General features: G+C 42.6%; 1 long non-coding RNA gene across 2 annotated transcripts; it reads left to right on the forward strand.

The window, feature by feature from the left end:
- Positions 1 to 327: 327 nt before the first annotated feature.
- LOC112275688 (uncharacterized) lies at positions 328 to 5,639 on the forward strand. 2 transcript variants are annotated; one of them, XR_002967801.3, is made up of 3 exons: positions 328 to 769; positions 2,226 to 4,749; positions 5,130 to 5,639. It is a non-coding gene; the product is annotated as an uncharacterized LOC112275688 (long non-coding RNA). The 2 variants fall into 2 exon arrangements; XR_002967800.3 differs by having other exon boundaries at positions 329 to 769; positions 2,221 to 4,749.
- Positions 5,640 to 12,693: the final 7,054 nt, after the last annotated feature.

Raw genomic sequence — 12,693 nt, forward strand, 5'->3', positions numbered from 1 at the left:
GAAAGAAATAAAATATAAAACCAGTTTTCTTTTCCTTTTAGATGCAGCACACTAATTTGATCTGAGTAATAAATCCACAAGCACCATCATTTCTAACAATAAAAAACGGCCGCAAAGAGGGACACAAAATCTTTCTTCCCAATGCTTTTTCCACAAGCCGAGGCACAACCGAGCGAATGAACTGCCCCATTGCGAGTGCGCCGTCGCAGTCCGCCGTCGACAGCGGCGCTCACGTAAGCCAAGGGCTTATATTAGCAGTATGATACCACCAGGGCCATGGAGCGACGTGTCGAGTGACGTGAGCGATGGCTCCGAAGGCATCGACAGCGTCACAGTCGTAGGGCCACATAAATTGTGCCAAGCTTTCGTCGATGCTTGGATGCTTGTGTGTCCACTGTCCTTCGCCCGCCCGCCCGCCCGCTCGGGGCTCCGCTTCGGGTGTCGAGATCACCCCGTTCTGAACACGCCCCAACCCCATTCATGACCCCCGGCTTCATGTATTCCAGTATCTCTACTAATCCCCCCAGTCGCATGAGATTTGGGTAGATCGTTAGGGAGACTTCGACAGATGCGAGCACAGTTACCAGGTTTACAGTTCGACATAACCTAATCTGCTGGGTTGAAAGAGCAGTTCTGTGGGAAGGCTGGGTGGAGCTAGCGACGGTAGCTGCCGCATTGTATGGCACCGCTGAGAACCTAAGCTCGTTCCTTTTGGTTTCGTCATTGCGACTCCCTGCAGTTAGATCTCACCGTGTACGTCTTGCCACAGGTGCGTTCAATGACATCATTTCCTTATTGTTGCTGTTGCTGTTGTTGTATGATTGCTTCTCCTGCAAGCACCAGTATTCTATCAATATGAAGGATTTGCTGTTAGATAGCGATCAGATGCTCAGAGGTAAGTGATAATTTCACGAGATAAGTCATGTGCAGTATGGAAAAGCTCTTCCCAGTAAATATGATCAATATGAATTGGTGTTTCACTCGCGTTCTGATTGCAGCAACTCACACATAATCAAACATAACTTTTGAGGCAAAAAAGAATTTCTCTTTCCATAAATTTAATTGAAATAGGGGTCAATTCGTTGAGAGTAAAAGAAGACCCGTGAAGTGTTTGAAGGGTGGAAAGTGAAGTATTGAGTCGCCATTTCTGCAACTTAGGGGTTCTATAACCGTGAGGTGATTGCAGCAAGTCTAGCCAGTAAATGTTTCCACGTGGATGCATTTGCGTTAGGATTAGATTATTAGCACTGTGAATCTCTTCTGTCTATCTAGATTTTAGTGGCCTTCTATACGGAAATCGCTGGAAACTTTCATTTTCTATGAGCAGTGTCCCAATCTGTTCGTAGCCGGAAGTCCCACAACGTGCATCGGTGTATCTTGTAATCCATCTTGCATTAGCTCGCTAGAAGAAACGTATTGCACTCCTCTGAAATACTGGCTGCTCCCATGGCCTTTCCCGTTTCAGTGTGCAACCAGGAAGCTTAGTATCGAAAACACAGAAAAACAGTATAGAGAGTCAGAATTAAAGTTGTGGTGTTTATTTCCAGCACATACAGAATCGATGATGAATCTACTTGTTTTTATATGAGAAGATCCGGCGGCTGAATAAATGGCTCTTGCAATCATGCCTCCTGAAAATTGGAAGTCTATGATGTAATGTGGGATCAAGTTTTGGTGCAAGTCATCTTGTCATAGGTTTCTCATCTAAAGTAAATTACAAAAAGTGGTTCGGTTGCATATTCTGAAACGAGAGTATTATCATCATACTCCTGAAGATAACAATGAACTTGACTAGATCTAATTCCACAAGATCGGGCCCTTTCACCGTGGTCAGTGCCCTCAATCGTTGCTTCGACTTCTAGTTGGTGGTACTTTAGCCTAATGTTAACTATCGGTCACACTTAGAAGCCTTATTCATGGTTGATTAAGTTATTTTAGCCATGCGATATACTGTGAAGGAGGTTGCAGATAATTTTAGAGGAAGCTGGTTGTTTGAATGCAGTGAGTATCACCCCAAATAGCTAGGCTGCTTTAAACCACTAGATATGATTTCCGAGAGAAAAATTCGTAGACTGGCAAACAGCCGTGCATCTTGACTATGTAAATCTGAAAGTCGAGAATTTCAATTTTGAAGGTTTGAATCTCTTGGAAGATACTAACTCTCACTTGGGAGGAAGCTCTTGTTGATTTTCTCCGTTTTAATTGAACTTGTATCGGCAGAGCAGCATTTTCAGATTTGAGTGTAAATGTTTTACGTGCCATGGACTGGGCACAGTTGGAATCAAATTATGATACTCTGTCACCTACATAAGAAGACATGAGCTTTGGGAGGAGAGCCAATTCAGACATTTACAAGAGATTTTCTAGGAAGTAAGACTATCCAGTCTTAGCCGTGCTTCTTAACTCATTCGATCCGCAAGTAAGCCGATGTCCTGACCCCCTTCAAGGTCTCTCTTGATCTTGAGTCTATTTCAGGTTTCTGTGAACGTTTCTATTAGCCGTGTCTGTTTTGTATAGGAGAAATCACATCCTTAACATTGCCACTGGTGTGTGAAGCAAGGTTCATAGTGCAATGACCCAGTTCTGCCTATGGCTTAGCACAGCCAGAGGTAGACAAATGAGGTTTATGTTTGTGTGCATAATGAAGAAGTAACTGTGCCGCCTTGTGAACTGTCTTTGTGGAGCAGTTTGTTCATGAGGTATTTTTACCGTCATTACCATGCAGAAGATGAATATGTATTTACCAACTGTAATCGTGAGTGAGTGGATAGGCTCACGTGAGGCAGGATTTCAGGTGGTCTTTATGACTTAAACTGTTCAGCTGCTTTACTTAGAAAGATCTGGCGAATCAATATGCAATGCTCTTGGGATGTAACAGAAGAAAAGAATATACGTGTAGAATGATTGGCTGCGTTGGGTTATCCAAAAGCATCTCCAAGGACCCAGCAGTGCACTGTTGCTGAACTCGATGAACTGCGGGCCGAGATTGGCCAGTGCAAAGCAGTGTATCTTTGTACCCGACAAAACTAACTATTGATTTGCTCATGAACTAGCGCAGCAACCTTGGGATCGTGTGCCCTAAAGTTCGATCCGGAAATTTCTCTGAAGTCCTCACGCACGTCTCAGAAGTTGCCTTCATCAGGAATGTTCACGTACACAATACACCACCGAATTTACAGGTTACTAGTGAGGAGGCTCAGCCCGATTCTGGTTTCAAACTCGGTGCAATTAGGCTTGAGAGCTAATGGATACCCAGTTGCAACAGAAGAAACAAACAAGTTGCTAACCCTATGTGATTCTTCTCCTGTTTCTTTGTGTTAAATGCTAACCAATTCCAGCTACATAACTATCTTGCTGACGTGCTGTACAACTTGGAACACCCTGGGTCTTCGAATATCGATAGGAAAGGTTTGTTGAATCCAAGTTTTTTCGAGATGGGGCTTGGTTCACTCGTACAGTCGATGTGGCTGTTGCTGATGGTCCTTCCGTATTACTTTGGATTTCCGTCTCTATGCATGCTGTGGTAGAAGTACCGGAAACTATGATTCTTTGAGATCATATGTTTGATTCACAATCTTCTGGTTCTGAACTGTTGTTGTACGAATTCGTTTTTGATCGAGTGGGGCAATGTGATTCTGCAGCTCGTCTAGTTGGCTTATTAGACTTTTTAAGAAGGTCCTTCGAAAGGTGGTTGCAATTCTATTAGACCAAAGATTTGCCTAGAGCTTCTTTCAGAATTCAAATTGTTCAATATGATCTTCCGATAAGGTCCTGTGGTCTTCTACTCACGCGTGAGTATTAGGTAGCGCTGATATGTCTAATACTGACAACCTGTGGTAGCAGTTGAAGCTTCATACCACGATTGAAGTGTTTTGGGATATTTTTTTTCTTATTTTCCTTTTTCTACGATGTGAGCTTAGAGATGTTTTGATGTGACTTCACCTTGCATGATCTTATCATATCGAAGAGTCATCTGGAAGGTTACAACAGAAATTTGAAGTACAGATTTCTTTTGCTGCTTTCACTCCATTGCCGATCGGTGAGCACAAATGTTCAAAAAAGTTTGGACAATACATCCGCTCAGGTTCAGGCCATTGGTAGTTCGTTGACGTTATTCAGGGCAAGTGTGAGCGAAATTCGTTTCTCTGACCTAGTGAACAATCACCAATCGCTTGGTAATACACTATGTCACAAGCCCATCCAAGTAAGCCAGTGCATAGAACCTGAAAAAGTGCTTATTGTGAGATCTGAACTACTCGACTTAGCTGCTTTTGAATCACTAGAATAAGACAAGCCACAAGGACATCAGTAGAGAGGGAGAAGTCTGTCTCCAGGGAATGCAGGATGTGTTGGTATCCCTTAGCACAGGTAAACATCTCAAACGAAGAATCTTATACCTGCCTAAAAATATGGAATGTCTCAAATCATTATGACACAAGATGACGCCTGCTCACACTTTCCTATCATTAAATGATCAAAATGGACATTATGATGCTGCTAGAAGAACGCTTAACCTGTCTCTAAGTGGCTGAGCCATTCAGATATTTCTAGACCTGCCCGACCATACCGCATCAAAGCACATTAAGAACGTGGGTCCTGCGATTGGGACCACAAACTGATGGAAATAGGGAACATGTGGTTGGATGCTAATGAAAGTAGCTTCTTGAAGCACCGTCGCCAGACACAGGCCTCTGGAACTCGAAAGCCTCCTACCCACACCCTTCGGCGCCAGTCAGATTCCGTAAGCAAGTAAGAAATCGAAACTGAAAATTTCAGACTTCCACTTGAAGCAGAAAGGAGCGATATCTACTTTTTCTCTTTCTTGGAAGTATCACTCACTTTCTTGCAGAACGCATGATCTCCAACAGAGCTCCTAGTATCGCTGTGCGGAGATGCAACGATAGCCGGCCAATAGTCATAACGGTCTTTCAGGATAGATGGGTCTTCGATGGAGTTTTGAAGCATGACTCTTGCGCAGCCCCACAGTTAGGATAGAGTCGCCAAAGGTTCACAACTTTCGCGAGCTCAAGTTCAAAACGAAATTAAGGTTGCTTGGAGACAAATCTTGAAATTTGAACCCTGCGACCGCCAACCGATGGATAATCCTATTTCATTGTCACTTTTTGTAGGTGCCAGGTCTAAACTAGTGTCTTTTCAAGGTCACAGGAAGCTCGGCTCGTCACACAATCCCATCAAGAAGACCGTGATGCTCATCACCCCTGTATTACTCGTCGAAGTGAAAGCACCGAAGCTTGTACCTAGACAGGCTTAGGGTAATACATAGAGGCATAATGATGCGGGAGGTTTCTCATAGTTGGTGGCGGAAATTCCTCAGGCATCATGGTGCCAAATATAAGCATTCCGTCGAAACAAGAGAAAACCATAACGTTTGGTTCAACTAGCGTAATATTGAACCCTTCGAATTGACAGATTTGACAGCTCTTGTTTGATTATTACAGCCATTCGAACCGTCAGAATAGCGGCGCTTATACCTCGGTTGTTGAGGAAACCGAGAAGATTCATTTGGAAATGAACTAAACGAAACCAGTCAAAATTTAAAATTCCAGGAGCAGTGATGATAAATAAATAAACACAGAATAGACCCACGTGGTCACGGCTCTCACGGCAGACGGCCTGAGCAGCTTGACTGGACATAACGTGCTGTCCAATTGGAGAGACTTTACGATCCGTGTATGGGGGGGGGGGGGGGGGGGGGGACGGGGACACTTGATTGTTGGATTTCTGCATGCCTTGCCATTATCAGCTCACAAAAAGCTTGATCTCCGCCTCAAATGTGCGCTGTGCCCACTCAGTGCCTCCGGATCGATCTAATCCCTCTAGTTTCAAGGTTTTCGTCTATGTTGCCACTGGTCGGAAAAAAATACTGTCCTAACTGAGGGCTGCTAGCATATTATTTTAATTCACATTCTGGCGTATCCACAGCTCTGCTATTGTTGGTAATAGAGAGCCGGAAAAATGCACCTGGATTTTGCTTACCTTATGTTGAAAATGAAAATATGAATATGAAGCAACTCGATTCCGCAAATCCTTCAGTTCAACAGAATAAGGGCGAGGTGGTGCTGTCTATTAGTAGGCACAAAATTTGGGACGATTTTCGGCCAATACCAGAAAACAAACCCTAGATCAATTATTGCTACTTGCATACAGGACATGAAGGCAATGGAGTAAAGAATAGTACTGGGTTTTCCGTCGGAAAAACGGGATCCTGGCAGCTCAAACAAGAAACAACTGAGAGACTTTTCTTTACGTAAACACCAACACAGTTCTACATGTCTGTGTGTTGACCTGCAAATTGAGGAATCATCAGGAGCTGTTGCAACATTAATTCGCTGTGCGTATATAGCCTCTTAATGATCGTGCAATGAAGAGAATTCATGGGGCGGCTTGTCAGAAGAATTTCTCTTCTTTCTTTTTTTTTCTTTTTTTTCTTTCAATGTCAGCATTTTTGGTCATATGGGCCCAATCACCAGTGGGAGTAGGTTTTGGTGATATAATACTAATCAGAAAGTAGATAATTTGGACCAAATTGCCTTATTGTTCTTGTACTGTGAACACGCAAGTCTCAAGTCCGAAGGTCAGGATTGATCTTTGACAGGAGTAAATTACTTAGGTTTTGACGAAGTCTCCAAAGGGAGTAAACTTTGTAGGTATCAACGATCTTGCGAAATTGGCGTAGCCATCTGATGGGACTCTTCGGTCTGTGACGGGACGGAAACTGAAAATAGGATAGGAGCCTCGAAAGATTCGCAGATGTTACGATAGTGACCAGTGCGATTTCTCTGTGAACGTCCCACGGCACGCTATCGCGATCTCGCTTTCCTGACTTCCTGCAATTCTGTTCTTCTGGACAGTACTTAAAGAAGGTTTTGCAGATTGTGGTCACAGTCTACAAATCGCTCTCTCCCTGTGTGTGTCTCTGATGGCTTTAGGATCTCCACCAATTTTGTACCCGCGTGGACAGTCGCCGAATCCGGAGCAACACATATTTCTTCCAGCCGACGCCTGTTGTGTGGATCCTAAGTGTCTCCCCTTGGAAGCCGCAGTTTGGCATGAAGCACTTATTCCTTTGCGCATCCATTTTGTGACTGCTTGTATTGAGTCGAATCCAATTCCTTGCCTTCTACTTCCTTCCAATCTAGATCACTCCTGGTTTTTCACATTGTTTGGTTGTTGGGGGTCATATTGTTTGTATACCTTTTTTCGCACGAAATCTTCAATTTGAAAGACGCTGTTGGAAACTCTAATTTCGAATTTCTGCAGCCACACCCAATAGTTTGAGGTCTTGTCGGTATCTTCCTTTGCGCGCCTACTTCAGTGACTGCAGAAAGTCACTGCAGTCACTACCGGGGACGAACATACTAGCACTGTTAATCTCACTATACTCGTCAATCTTCAGTTGTCCATGCACGATTTCTCCCTAAAATTATTGAGGGGATATCAGAGTTTCGTGCCAAGCTGTGTGCAACCAAGGGATTTCTCACTTCATGGTTCGTCTTCGACTAGTATTCGCCAGGACAAGCATGGGCTCTGAGCAGAGTTTGTTTGCGCGGATCTACTATACCTCGCCCAGTTTGCAGCGTGAAGCCTCCTCAACCAAGAAAAACACTATTCATGGCAATGAGACTCTCGGCCTACTTTTGTTGGTCGTTTCTTGATTCTGGTTTTCATACTCTTTATTCATTGTTACCCAACAGAACACTGTTTACAATGTGCTTTGCATGAGATAGGGAGGGCTACAAGTAATTTGCGATATTCGGCGTTCTCAAGCAGCAGTAGCTAATTATTTCGACATTTTGATCCATGGTTGACAATTATGTACGAGTCTAGAGTGGACACATGTGTTTCTTCCGGTTTTGCAGGAACTGCGTTCTGAGTATGCACAAGTAGTGAGTGCGAGGAGTGGCAAGACCTCGGCTTTGGTTTCTGATTCCATTCATATCTCCCTCGGAGTCGATACGTTGCTGTCTCACGTTTAAGACCTGTTAGCAGCAGACCAGAGCAACAATTCTTTGGATTGTTACAGCTTTAATCAGAACCTGCTACACTGTCCAGCAGCAAGTGACTCTGAGCTAGACGTACATGAAGCACAAATCTTATGAATGACGTACATGACGAACGATGGGCTTCGTAAAATCTCATTGATCAGAGCGATAGAACACGATAATTATTTTGTAGTATACGATTTTTATTCTTGTATCCTTAGTGAATGTTGTTCCTATACACTAATGGCAAATGATGCAATAGCAACTCTGTGATGTAATATTGCAACATCAATTTTTCTCTTCTGTTTGTAAGAATCGCATAATGGAATTACCTGCAACATGTCAATCCGAGATCATACTCGGCATGAAATCTTGGTCATTCCTAATGGCGCTTCGAAGACTGTAACCTAATTAACTCAGACCTGCACAATTCGACATTACGCTTCTTCACTCAAAATGACGAGTCGTTTGGTGGGATCTGCGAACATTTAAAAAGCCCATGTTCGTTTCGACAACTGCCAAAATGTTATTTGTCTCTTTCACATTTTCTCAAACATCTTTCATAATAAGTTTGAAAAATATTCCAATTTTGGAACCAAATTTCCAAATATGTATGTACCTTCACTTTGGTATCACCACCGCAACACCTAACCAACTTCATCTAGACACTATCTTAAAACTTAGTTGAGTACAAGTTGCAGCATTTATACAGCATCTACCCTCACTTCTCTCGCATGCGTCACGCAATCAGACGTCCTCGTTCACTAATCCACACCTCCTCCAGGGGCATTGCAGTGGCAGACAAAGCACAAGTCATCTAGCCATAGCCACAGCATCAACCTTAAGAGGCCTAGATGATTGCGGGCGTCGACAGTATCTATCCATCAATAATGCACCGAAAATGAAGCTCTCTTCAAGGATAACTGTTTCACGAAAGCACGTTTTCCAGGGACCAGATTCGCGATTTTGAATATGAGCATTGAAACCTAAAAATGAACACGTGATTTGCCGATCCTTTCTTTCCGAAAATGCCCGTAGTGTCCAGATGTGGCTGGCGCACAGACCGACATGCGCCACGCACCCATTGTTTATTCTCAGATCCTGACAATCTCCAGCAAACACTTTCGAAAAGTGGACTAGCTAAGCCTAGATGATTGGATTTTTAAAATTTTATTGAATTCAGGGGCTTCAAGTAGCAGAAAGGATCTATGCCTCAATATACTGTGCAAGAAGGGCTGTCAAATCTGATTAGAGCGAGAGGCTGAAGCACAAGCTGGGTCGAAAATGGACCGCGTTAAACCTACGCAATGTCTTATGATAGCTGTGGTCTAACCGTGTACTACAGTTCCTATCCTCACCGGTATTTGTTTCATGTGACCTAGGTGTTAATCCTACCGTCTCGGCGTTGATCAAGGCCACCGGCAAACTGCATGGTTCGACAGTTCGAAGCTACTGCAAGTAGAGGGGGCATTCTCTGGAAATCTGATTCGGATCGTCAGCAAGTTGGTTTATTCAAGTTTCAATTCCGTGGACCGTTCAACTTCTTAAGCTCTGAACAAGCCACTGGTCATTTTCGCTTCTAGCCAGGGCCCAAACTTGTCCAATCATGCAAGCGCTAACAACCAGAGATCACGTCTACTCTAACACAACAGAAAGAAGTAGCCTTTCTGATACGCGTACATGTTTAGTTATTCAAACTCAACTCTGAATCGATGGATCCGATCCGGTGCTACAGTCGAAGACTGTAATCTGCCTAAGGTTCGCAACTTGAAAGGACACCTAGACAGATGGTCCTCGGAGTCTTCCTCGCTGGGGTGGTTTCCAACCGGAGATGGTGGACAGTCTAATCGCTAGGTCTTGGTTTCTAATGTTTATCTACGGTCATTCAAGTGATGGCTTTCGCTTGGATTGATTAATTTGAGTCGCGTCGATATTACCGCGCGACACACGTTTTGATATGACCAACGGCATTTCGGAAGAGGAGGACTGAATACAACCAGCGAAAACCGATCTTCAAAGTAATGAAGCTTTCATGATCACATTTCTAGCTACACCAGTCAAGTTGTGGATCTTCTGTGAGAGGAAGAGAGGCATTTACATTAGATAAGGTGAGTATACAGTTTGGTAGTGCGTGGACGTAGTTACTAGGGCATGGCATAACATCACAAATCCTGGTTTGTTACTTCTAGACGATAAATGGAGAACTTGTAAATTCATTTTGATTAAATCACGAAAACTTTGATATTTAGGATAAGTTATGACTGAAAGAATAAATGTTACTGTGCAATTTCAACATAATATTAAATATATAGGTAAAATACTTCATTGTACCTCACCACAAAAAGAATGAGCCACAACTTGTTACAATGTAACTCGCATATGCAGTATATTTATTTTTAGATATGCGATATTGTTTCTAATAATAATTTCTCAATTTATGATTTTTAATTTGTATCAAATGATTCTTCAAGCATATCAAAGCAACTAAATTTTTCTAAATTTGTGTTATCAAGAGATGCGTCTAGAATTTAGTTTGTGATCACTCGATCATACGAAAGGAAAACAATCTTGCACAGTTTCAGTAATCGAAGAAATCAACGAAAACAAACCAGCTAGAACTAAAGCAATCAAGCAGACTGGTCGCACATAGCACTCTTCGAACTTGTTTTCCGATGCCTTGGTCCTGATGGCGACTTCACATGTTGCGTTACCTTCGACACATATACACTAAAAAATATATACATATACACACGTATGTATTTATATACATATGTCTGTACTTTGTATATAAAGTTAGCCGTGCGCCGAGAGCTCTGTTCGATGATTTAGCCATTGTGAACACACCAGTGCTGTGTAGAGCGCAAATCTCGGTGACTCTCAGCAGAAGCCAAGTGCTAAAGAGAGAGTGCAGTGTCGTCATCTGACGAATCCCTTGCCCTCCAAGTGGGTCCTGCAGGAAAAATTGTCTAGAATCCACTCTAAATATCGACATCTAGATGTTTGGAATTTAGCTATTTCCTGCATCGAAGAACTGAGATGGCACCTTCGGGTTCCCCTTTCTTAGCGTTTGATGCTTTTTCGTGATTGTCGGTTCTGGCACTTCACGTGCTTTGTTCCATAGTGTCTGTTCACAAGCGCCAGATATTTAGAATAAAAGCTAGAGAAGGATAAAAATTGCTTTGGAGAAAGAGGAGTGGCTTTTTCGCGAGTTAGAAATAAGGGATTGAATGTTCGACGAATCTTGCTGGATGGAATCTGAAAATACACCAGTTATGCCACAAACGAAATGTAGATATTTGCAGTTCTCGGTCTGCCCAATTCCTGCAGTATTTGCAGTGGAAGTGGGCCAACCATTGCTTTATTGAGCGGCGCTGCGCTGAACTTCCGCTCCGTTGATCAAATGATTGTGTATATCTCCACATGTTGGATACTTGCAAGCTCGCTCGAAGGGTAATGCAACGCTTACACTTCTACGAACTCTAATAATCTGCATGATATTTTGTTCACAGCGCCAACGACACATGACTTCCAAGCAACGCCGTCAGTTGATGCATATCAACACATGGTTATTATCACTTTGTTGCAAAACCGAATTTGTATGAATACTTGATATTTCAACCTGAACACCCGAGCTGCAGTAATTCGGATACTCCAATGCATGAAGATAGAGATTGACTTTTAGAATCTTCAATGAATCGCGGCCTTTCACGATAAGTGACGGCTGGAAGAGGAGATGCGCTTGGCGGGCATCGTGGGCGCTAGGCGGCCACAGTTTTCGATGTGTTTGGCCTTAGCAAGTGTGGCGAGTCCCTCTAAAATTCTGTGGTAGCGAGAGGTTGGTCTAGGTGGATCTGTATACACGCTCTAACCACCTTTTTGAACCAGTCTTTCATCAACAGACGACGTCAACGACATTGTATTTGATATTACACTCAATCTAACATTGCAAGCCATAGGCAAGTGGTGACATTGACGAACAATGTCTGATTGCTGGATTCTCATGATCCGAGGTTGTTTTGCCTGAAGATTTCTGTTCAATACTTACTGCAACTTTTCGGCGTCTGCCAGTCGAAGTCGCCGGATAGAACCTCAGAAAGAATGTGTGAAGTTGAGCATTTTCTCCCCAGATTTGTTATTTATTAGTTATCAGAAGGTTCAGTAATTTGAAGCTGGAAAACCATGCAGTAAACCCAGGTTCAGTTTTCCTTTCTCCTCATTGTCCAGTTCACATGTTTCATTTCTTATTTCCATTCATGTGGCTGCATGTTTCTCCTCTTCCATATATTTTGAAATTTTTTTTTAACAAAATAATAACTTGATGTATACACATGTATAATTTGAAAATTATTCATGATTGGATTACATATTTTTCCTACTTGTAGCAATTTATTCTTAACCTAGAGAAAAAAAGAAGAGGAAAAGAAAACAGGAAAGAAAAACTTTGATACATGTCTGGTCGGAATAAATCAAACGAGTCCAACAAGTATTAATGATTTTCAATTATTCAAATACAATGCAGACAGTCCAACTTCATTCAAAACATTCCGGAGAAATATTTGGACATTTTGATACCAATAGGTTTTTCTAGAAGCAATTGTTACCTTTGGTAACATAGTTTTTTCACAACTTGTCTCACAACATTTGGTTTTGAGTGGTGGATTGCATAAATTGAGCGTACATTTCTGCCAAC

This window comes from Physcomitrium patens, chromosome 23 (genome assembly GCF_059467195.1).
Source record: "Physcomitrium patens ecotype Gransden chromosome 23, ASM5946719v1, whole genome shotgun sequence".
Taxonomy (NCBI): domain Eukaryota; kingdom Viridiplantae; phylum Streptophyta; class Bryopsida; order Funariales; family Funariaceae; genus Physcomitrium; species Physcomitrium patens.